This window comes from Oncorhynchus clarkii, chromosome 32 (genome assembly GCF_045791955.1).
Source record: "Oncorhynchus clarkii lewisi isolate Uvic-CL-2024 chromosome 32, UVic_Ocla_1.0, whole genome shotgun sequence".
Taxonomy (NCBI): Eukaryota; Metazoa; Chordata; class Actinopteri; order Salmoniformes; family Salmonidae; genus Oncorhynchus; species Oncorhynchus clarkii.
Genome location: NC_092178.1, coordinates 4,833,799 through 4,841,298, shown reverse-complemented (window position 1 = coordinate 4,841,298; position 7,500 = coordinate 4,833,799). Strand labels below are relative to the sequence as shown.

Below are 7,500 nucleotides of genomic sequence, written 5' to 3'. Positions count from 1 at the left end.
GAGGGATGTATTTTCTGTTTGTCGGGATTGCCATCGTCTAGTTGTCGTGGTGTTGAAACCATGCTGTTGAAGTGCCCGGAGTTGGTAAGTTTTTTTTTTATTGGTTGTGTGGTGCATTGAACAAAAATAAAAACAACAGTCTTGTATGTGTTCTCTTTTCGACTCCCTCTGCCTATTTGCAATCAAACGGCAGAATTTTCTCCATCTCCTTAGCTGTCATACTCTGCTTCCACCGGGCATTCCACTGATTTCAAAAAATTCAGTCTTCCGGAAAGCGGAAAATCAATACTTTTGCAGTTATTCTAATATCTTTTAAATAAAAACAACATTAGACAGGATTGCCAACACATACTGAGCAGCGTGCTAAATGGCAGACCAATCCAAACTCAGCTCTCTGCATGTCCAAGCCTACTCATTATCTCAGCCAATCATGGCTAGCGGGATGGTTCCCGGACTTTTTCCGTAGCTAAACCAACTAGGCTCCTAATTGATTAGGTGAATTCCAATTTACATACACGTTTGCTATTAAGGCACATAAAAGTTCACATTCCAGAAGGCATTTCTGCCCCCAAAAAATGCATTTTGATAAAAAAAAATTATTTACATTCAAATGCCTCTCCTGTGAAGTAGTGATGTGTGACATACGCCTAGTTCCTTGAAACGAGACACAAATATAAAAACAAGAGGCAAAAATAGGCCATGATCTATGGATTTGACATATGACTGGGCAGGGGCGCAGCCATGGTTGGGCCTGGGAGGGCATAGGCCCCACCCACTTGGGATTATGGCCAAACAATAGGGAGCCAATCAGAATTCGTTTTTTTCCAACAACATAAATACCCCTCAGCAGTTGTGAGGCCGGATGGACGTATTGCCAAATTCTCTAAAACAACGTTGGAGGCGGCTTATGGTAGAGAAATTAACATTCAATTCTCTGGCGACAGCTCTGTTGGACATTCCTGTAGTCAACATGCCAATCGCATGCGCCCTCAAACTTGAGACATCTGTAGCGTTATGTTGTTGTGACAAAACCGCACGTTTTAGAGTGGCCTTTTATTGTCCCCCGCACAAGGTGCACCTGTGGTATGATCATGCTGTTTAATCAGCTTGTTGATATGCCACACCTGTCAGGTGGATGGATTATCTTGGAAAAGGAGAAATGCTCACTAACAGGGATGTATTTAAATACAAGCAGACATTTTTGAGAGAATTATGCTTTTTTGTGCAAATGGAACATTTCTGGGATCTTTTATTTTAACTCATGAAACATGAGACCAACACATTACATGTTGCGTTTAGATATTTTTTTCAGTATAACTTCAAATTTATGGAAGTAATATTGGATAATATTTGTCATTTTTTGGTACTTTGGGGGGGGGTGTAATTTATCCTGTTCCACTCACAGATTTTAAATAAATCATTACCATCAAAAAATCTTTGATGATCTTCATCAGATGACACTCATAGGACTTCATGTTACACAATACATGTATGTTTTGTTTGATAAAGTTCATATTTATATCAAAAAATCTCACTATACATTGGCGCGTTATGTTCAGTAGTTACAAAAACATCCAGTGATTTTGTAGAGAGCCACATCAATTTACAGAAATACTCATCATAAATGTTGATGAAAATACAAGTGTTATACATGGAACTAGAATTGCGATGGAACAGAGCTCGCTCTCACGTGAACAAGCGTCATGAGCTCATAGCATTCTGCCAGACCTCTGACTCATTCCCCTCTCATTCGTCCCCACTTTATAGTAGAAGCCTCAAACAAGGTTCTAAAGACTGTTGACATCTAGTGGAAGCCTTAGGAAGGGCAACATGACCAATATCCCACTGTATCTTCAATAGGGAATGAGTTGAAAACGACCAACCTCAGATTTCCCACTTCCTGGTTGGATTTTTTTTCTCAGATTTCTGCCTGCCATATTAGTTATGTTATACTCACAGACATCATTTAAACAGTTTTAGAAACTTCAGAATGTTTTCTATCCAAATATGCTAATAATATTCATATATTAGCAACTGGGACCGAGTAGCAGACAGTTTTCTTTGGGCACCTTATTCAGCCAAGCTACTCAATACTGACCCCTGCAGCCACAAGAAGATAAAAGAATAACAAGAAAATCAAATACTTGACATAAACGGAGAACCAGAGCAGTAACTCTGGGGGAAGTTTAAATGACCATATGTCAACAGTTTGTCAAAACTAAAACACCCATCACCTAAATATCTCACCTAATGAAAGCACCTAAATATCTCCAGTTCAAGACTGCAGGTCTTGGTCTTAAACTATCAAACACTTTAACCGACTTGCTTGACTCCTCCCACTGCATTGCACCGAGTTAGGCGTGAATATCAATAATGTGTATCGGACGGATCTATACCTGCCTGTCATAGTGTATGTCTTATTTGTTAACATGTGCTGTATTATACTGTACAGTTGAAGTCGGAAGTTTACAAACACTTAGGTTGGAGTCATTAAAACTAGTTTTTTAACCACTCCACAAATTTCTTGATAACAAACTGTCGTTTTGGCAAGTTGGTTAGGACATCTGCTTTGTGCATGACACAAGTCATTTTTCCAACAATTGTATACAGACAGATTATTTCACTTAAAATAGAACTGTTTGGCCATATTGACCATCGTTTTGTTTGGAGGAAAAATGGGGAGGCTTGCAAGCTGAAGAACACCATCCCAACCGTGAAGCACGGGTGTGGCAGCAATATGTTGTGGGTTTGCTTTGCTGCAGGAGGGCCTAGTGCACTTCACAAAATAGATGGCATCATGAGGTAGGAAAATTATGTGGATATATAGAAGCAACATCTCAAGACATCAGTCAGGAAGTTAAAGCCTGGTCGCAAATGGGTCTTCCAAATGGACAATGACCCCAAGCAGTTCCAAAGGTGTTGCAAAATGGCCTAAGGACAATAAAGTCACGGTATGGGAGTGGCCATCACAAAGCCCTGACCTCAATCCTACAGAAAATGTATTGGCAGAACTGAAAAAGCGTGTGTGAGCAAGGAGGCCTACGAACCTGACTCAGTTACATCATCTCTGTCAGGAGGCATGGGCTAAAATTCACCCAACTTATTGCGGGAAGCTTGTGGAAGGCTACCCAAAATGTTTGACCCAAGTTAAACAATTTAAAGACAATGTTACCAAATACTAATTGAGTGTATGTAAACTTCTGACCCAATAGGAATGTGATGAAAGAAATAAAAGCTGAAATAAATAATTCTCTCTAATATTATTCTGACATTTCACATTCTTAAAATAAAGTGGTGATCCTAACTGACCTAAGACAGGGAATTTTTACTGGTATTAAATGTCAGCAATTGTGAACAACTGAGTTTAAATGTATTTGGCTAAGGTGTATGTAAACTTCCAACTTCAACTGTATGTGTGATTTTAAATGAGCCACACATCTCTGTTATTCGGAGTCTAAGATTAAATCCCTCTCGCTGACCTCTATATTTCTTAGGCGTTTAGAATACATAGAATACAATGTAAATAAATTAGATTATGATTTACCCTGGACTTTCTATTCCATTCTATTCTATTCTATTCCATTCTATTCTATTATATCATATTCTATTCTATTCCATTCTATTCCTTTCCATTCCATTCCATTCTATTCTATCCTATTCAACTCTATTATTTTCCAATCTATTCCATTCTATTATATTCTATTCCATTCTATTCTATCCTATTCCTTTCCATTCCATTCCATTCTATCCTATTCTATTCTATTATATTCCATCCATTCTATTTTATTATATTCTATTCTATTCCATTCCATTCTATTCTATTCTATTCCATTCTATTCTATCCTATTCTATTATTTTCCATTCTATTCCATTCTATTATATCCTATTCTATTCTATTCCATTCCATTCTATTTAATTATATTCCATTCTATTTAATTATATTCCATTCTATTTAATTATATTCCATTCTATTTAATTATATTCCATTCTATTTAATTATGTTCCATTCTATTTAATTCTATTCCATTCTATTTAATTCTATTCCATTCGATTCTATTATATTCCATTCCATTCTATCCTATTTTATTCCATTTTATTTTATTCCATTCTATTGCATTCCATTCTATTCTATCCTATTCCATTCTATTCCATTCTATCCTATTCTATTCTATTACATTATATTCCATTCTATTGCATTCTATTCCATTATATTCCATTCTATTGCATTCTATTCCATTATATTCCATTCTATTGCATTCTATTCCATTCCATTCTATCCTATTCTATTCTATTCCATTCTAATCTATTATATTCCATTCTATCCTATTTTATTCCATTCTATTGTATTATTTCCCATTCCATTCTATCGTAGTATAGTTGATGCTGTATTACATTAGGGGGATTGACCAATAGCGTTTTAGCTAATGGTAATATACCAAAATTACCGGAATCTTCAGTAATTTTGGTAATTAAGAGAAAATATATTACAGTCGATTGTAACCTTGGTAACTTAAACATGAATAACTTTAAAAAAAAAATGTATTCATATATAATGTTAATTTACTATATCTGTGTCTGTATTGGCCATGCGTTTCTAGTAGACAGACTGAATGAATGTTCAAGAGAAAATAACCTGATGGATTAAACATCTGATCAAATCACATCAGCTGATAACATCTGATCAAATCAAATGTATTTATAAAGCCCTCCGTACATCAGCTGATAACATCTGATCAAATCAAATGTATTTATAAAGCCCTCCGTACATCAGCTGATAACATCTGATCAAATCAAATGTATTTATAAAGCCCTCCGTACATCAGCTGATAACATCTGATCAAATCAAATGTATTTATAAAGTCCTCCGTACATCAGCTGATAACATCTGATCAATGACGACATTGTTTTCTATTAACTCTGCAACTCTTCAAACTAGGGACTTTTTTTCACGACTGTCACCAGTTTGATGCCAAAACAACAACAAATACATTTTGACGTAGTAAAAAGTTAGTATAATATATAGATATAATATATAGATATAATATATAGATATATAATATATATAATATATAGATATAATATATAGATATAATATATAGATATATAATATATAGATATAATATATATATATATAATATATAGATATAATATATAGATATAATATATAGATATAATAAAAATATATAATATATAGATATAATATATAGATATATAATATATAGATATATAATATATAGATATAATATATAGATATATAATATATAGATATAATATATAGATATAATATATAGATATATAATATATAGATATAATATATAGATATAATATATAGATATATAATATATAGATATAATATATATAGATATAATATATAGATATAATATATAGATATAATATATAGATATAATATATATATAATATATAGATATAAAGGATATTTCATGCTGAAGCTCTCATATTCAACACCAAGGTTATGTTTTACTGTTTTACAGCGTTTGTCATTCAAGTGTTTTTAGTCTTATTAAATCATTCCAATTATTTATTTTATTATTTTATTTATTTTTGACCTTTATTTGAGAACAAGTTGTCATTTACAACTGCGACCTGGCCAAGATAAAGCAAAGCAGTTTGACACAAACAAACAACACAGAGTTACACATGGAATAAACAATAAACAAACATACAGTCAATAATACAGTGGAGAAAAAAAGTCTGTATACAGTGAGTAAATATTTATACAATTAGTTTCTATATTTTCCATGTGATAAAGGCCACACAGAGAGCCAGAGATGAATAGACACCTGTGATAATCTGAAGTACCAAAAAGGCTACTAGATGTCTTGTGATAGATTACGTACTAACCTTGAAAGATCCCGAAATTAGCGTTTAGAGTTTAGAAACGTTTACAGTTATATGCCATTCCAGATACACAGTAAAATGACATCTGAACCAGTGGACCCCGTTGAATAAGTTTCAGGTGCGACTGAGCTACATCCTACTGGTCAAAACTCAAAAAGATACCAATTCTGGTATAATTAATGAACATTTTACAAGCACAGGTGTGATTGGTCAGAATAATTTCAGGTGTACATGTAACTCTACATACTCTTATTGGTCAACATCCTACAATCTCAGGTGTGATTTGTCAGAATAATTCAGGTATAAGTGTAATTGATCGACATCCTACAAACTCAGGTGTGATTGGTCAGAATCGTACAAGCTCAGGTGTGATTGGTGAATAGGTCTGTTCTTACCAGGAGCCGTCTTCCCGTCCCACATCGATCAGCCCGGCCATGTCATCAGAATCTGGAGAACTATAGTCATTATGAGATGTCTTCATCTCTCCTCCTCTTCTTCACTAGATGGACAGACAGACAGATGGTTGGATGGTTGGATGAAAGGAGAAGTGTGTGTCCCTCTGTCCCTCTGATCCTCTGTTCCTCTGTCTCTCTGTTCCTCTGTCTCTCTGTTCCTTTGTCCCTCTGTTCCTCTGTTCCTCTGTCCCTCTGTCCCTCTGTCCCTCTGTTCCTCTGTCTCTATGTTCCTCTGTTCCTCTGTTCCTCTGTCTCTCTGTTCCTCTGTTCCTCTGTTCCTCTGTTCCTCTGTCTCTCTGTTCCGCTGTTCCTCTGTTCCTCTGTCCCTCTGTTCCTCTGTCCCTCTGTTCCTCTGTTCCTCTGTTCCTCTGTCCCTCTGAGTTATGTTCTATGACTGGCACATCCTCCAAGGGTCTATAGCTGCTAGATGTATCAACCAATCAACTGCTTAACCCCTTCCTTTATCCAATCACTGTCATCTAACCACACTCCTTCAGCTCTCTCTCTCTCTCTCCCACCCTCCCTTCCTCTCTCTCTCCCTCCCCCTCTCTCACTCCCTCCCTTTCAACTATCCGTCCCCACTTCCTTCCCACCAACCCCCTATCACCCCTTCCCTCCCCCTCTGTCACTATTTCAATTAGCATTCTCTCTCTCTCTCCTCCGACTACCGCTCTCTCTCTCTCCCTGCCTCCTCTCTCTTTCTCTCTCTGTTACTTTAATTAATCCTTCTCTCCTATAATAATGAAATGAAAGAGAGAGAGAGAGATAGACCGGCCTGGAGCCTCTTGGGATGTGAGTGAGAACCTGTGTCCCTGTGTGTGTGTGTGTGTGTTTGTGTGTGTGCATGTGTGAGATGACTCAAGTATGCAAGCTGAGCTGTATGTGTGTGAGTGTGTGTTTGTGTGTGTTTGTGTGTGTGTGTCAAATCAAATCCATTATTTGTCACATGCTTCATAAACAGCAAGTGTAGACTAACAGTGAAATGGGGGAAGACGCGCTGTCGTGTATGTGCATGTGTGTATGTGCATGTGTGTGTGTGTGCATGTGTGTGTGTGCATGTGTGTGTGCATACATGCGTGTAGAGTGTGTGAGATCTGAGAGGAGACACTGACGGTGTACGTGTCTGTCTCAGTGTAGAGTTGAGACATTAGTATGTGATCTGAGAGCAGGGACAGATCCACTTTCT

At 36.3% G+C, this 7,500-nt stretch overlaps 1 pseudogene; it reads right to left on the bottom strand.

The window, feature by feature from the left end:
- Positions 1-6,295, bottom strand: part of LOC139391604 (hairy/enhancer-of-split related with YRPW motif-like protein) — a 14,795-nt pseudogene extending 8,500 nt beyond the window's left edge.
- Positions 6,296-7,500: the final 1,205 nt, after the last annotated feature.